Source organism: Dipodomys spectabilis, unplaced genomic scaffold, assembly GCF_019054845.1.
Source record: "Dipodomys spectabilis isolate Male_0828 unplaced genomic scaffold, ASM1905484v1 ptg000529l, whole genome shotgun sequence".
In the NCBI taxonomy this organism is placed as follows: Eukaryota; Metazoa; Chordata; class Mammalia; order Rodentia; family Heteromyidae; genus Dipodomys; species Dipodomys spectabilis.
The window spans coordinates 2,551,943-2,555,038 of NW_024871206.1; the positions used below are offsets into that span (position 1 = coordinate 2,551,943).

A 3,096-nucleotide genomic window follows, 5' to 3' on the forward strand; every position below is an offset into this window, starting at 1 on the left:
AGTACCCCTATTCAAGACTTAAAGTAATATTTCTTACTATGTTAGACAGAGGGAAAACATAAAATAACATATGATAAGGCAACTATTTGTGATTTTTTAAAATGTACCTTATTAAATGATGAAATTTATTAGGTAACGTTTGGGTTGAAATTTAGGAGGCTGATCTATTTAACACACTTCTGGAAGGCCCTTACTGAAAAACACAAATTGTGGGTGGTACTATTTCTACACTTTAATGAATGGTTGAACATGTTTGGCATTAGTGAAGGCCCTTACTGAAAAACACAAATTGTGGGTGGTACTATTTCTACACTTTAATGAATGGTTGAACATGTTTGGCATTAGTGCTGTGTAAATAATTCAACTCTATTGTAACTTGCTCCCTATACTTGAAAAACTTGTAATGTCACTAAGTATCATCAACTTCTCAAATGTTATTTTGGCGAATATGATTTCAAAAAGTTTATTTGAAAAGGAATACACTTTCAGGAGATTAAATGTAGGTTATCATTGGTTTGAGAGTGACATTTTTATACCACAGAACCATGTTGTACTGAAGTCCCAGTGTTTGAAGTACTCCTTAGTGCTTCAAATGTTTTTCTGAATTACATTTGAGCTCTAGGTCCAGATTTCGGGGCTTTGGTAGACCAATTATGGATCTATCCTTCCAGGAACTATTTTTTGGCCCACATATGTTGGAATAAAATCTTTCGTTAATCATAGTTGAGGGGTATTAAAAATAATCTTATGACACTTTGTGAACTTGTTCACTCATATGGGCTGGTCATCTGTAAGTTGAATGTTTAAATTACAGTACTTTCTCTCAAAATTTGCGATCTCATCATTCATTTTAAGTAGCCTTGCATTTCACAATTACTTTCTGCTAATTCTTGCATCTCAAGGAATTGGGGCCCTGAAATATAGGAAATGCGAAATTGAGATGGGTCTTCAATTACTTTGTGTTGATATGTTGCTTGAGCCATGGTGAGAAGTCTTGCCCCTGTAATCTGATGATGCAGATAGGAATGCTTCACAAATATGGAGAAAACCAGTTTGGGACAAGCGAGTTAAACAATAAACAGAGCAGCAGAGTAAAATCCATTATAGATTAGAGGAAAAAAAATGTTTTTTACCATGTGGATTCAGAAGACCAAGAACAGTTAGAATGTATCACAAGTTTATACTAAAAACATTGCACTGATACTTTTTATAGTCTAATATATATATTAAACCTAATTATTAATATTCAAATTCTATTTATTGGAATAAATAAATATCAATTTATTTGTCAAATTGTCAACTAATTCTAGTAAGTTTCATTGTGTGAAATATAAAATCAGCACATATAAATATAAAATATATAACTATATATAATATAATTAAAAGGCACACGTTTTGCATTGTTCTGTTGTAGTTACTGTATTAAAGGCAACTCTGTTTTAAAGTATTATTCCATTATCTCTACCTCAGTGTTTGATAGAGTTAGACCTAAAGCTTTACCATTTGTAGATTTACAGCATGGAGGCAAGAGGAAACACTGTGATTAAAACATTATCAATTCAATGTCTAATAACGAGGAGAAACATATGCACTTCTCCTGCAACTATGAAAATATTTGGTGATGAAAAGGCAGTAGTGTAAGTTCCTGCCTGGTTGGATGGTAGACAGGCCAGGGCATTAAGTTATCATGCATACGAACAATTTTTTCACCTTCTTGGCTTTAGCTACTTTTGAAATGGAGGTATAATAAAAATTATATTTTGATAAAATACCTTCTAGTCTGAACAGTTCTGTTTGAACTGTTCATCTCTCTATGATCCCTTTTAACCAAGATTAGCTTTGTTCTAGTAAGACAATCTATGCTTTCAGGGTAAGATATTCTGGTTGGTCTGTTCCCACATGGAAGAAGGGTAAAGGCTCAGGTAGACATTTGTTCCAGTAATACCTCATTTGGGAAAATGTTAGCTGAAGAAGTTTAGAAGTAGCTCTTAAGCAACGCTTACTTTGAATCCATTAGATCCACAAAGCTAATTCAGTTGGATAAATAAGTACTTGAAAACGCCTTCACCTTTGGACCTATCTATAAATAATTGAGAGTATGATCAAATTCCAAATAAAAAGACTTAAGATAGTCATTGACAAAAAAATTTGCAAATGTGGGCCGGGCGCTGGTGGCTCACGCCTGTAATCCTAGCTACTCAGGAGGCTGAGATCTGAGGATCGCGGTTCAAAGCCAGCCCGGGCAGGAGAGACCGTGAGACTCCTATCTCCAATAAACCACCAGAAAACCGGAAGTGGCGCTGTAGCTCAAGTGGTAGAGTGCTCGCCTTGAGCTGAAGAGCTGAGGGACAGCGCCCAGGCCCAGAGTTCAAGCCCCACGACCAACAACAACAAAAAAAAAATTGCAAATGTGAGCAACCGACTGATCAATATAATTTTTCCACTATTCACAGAATTTTAGGGAAATAAGATCGATAGCATTGTTAGGAACAATAAGGTTTCCTTGTTACAAGTAGGCACCCATAGATATAAGCCGGTATAATGATTGCATCATTAACTACTTAAATTTAGAGGATACTACATGCTTCAGCAGCATGTATACTCAAATTACAATACAGAGATTAACATGGCACTTGCACAAGGATAATATGAAAATGTGAGAAGTATTCCATATTATTCATCCTTCAGATGCAAGAAATGAAAAACAGTTATTAAAAAGTTGATTACAAAATTACAAGTGTAACAATACACGTAATTCATAGAATTAAATTTAGTTTGACATCAGTGTATTAAATCTTCACCTCACAAAGGCGTTTACAGCATAAACTTTACAAATCTTTTCAAATTAGACAACATTGTCATTTTATCACAAAGAAAAATAATATTAAGTCCTAGAAAAAAAAGGAAGCAAACTGTTTCTATATGGAATGCAATCAGAAAGGACACATTAGCGAACCTATATATTATAAAATAATGTAGAATTCAAAGAATATCTAGGAGAAAATAAAATAAATTATGAACATTTTGCAAACATAGAATATAGTATATTTTAAAATATACTTTTTCAAGCCGGGCACTGGTGGCTCATGCCTGTAA

At 33.9% G+C, this 3,096-nt stretch overlaps 1 pseudogene; it reads left to right on the forward strand.

Moving 5' to 3' along the window:
• Positions 1-2,581: 2,581 nt before the first annotated feature.
• Positions 2,582-2,678, forward strand: LOC122099691 (annotated as a pseudogene).
• The last annotated feature ends 418 nt before the right edge of the window (positions 2,679-3,096 follow it).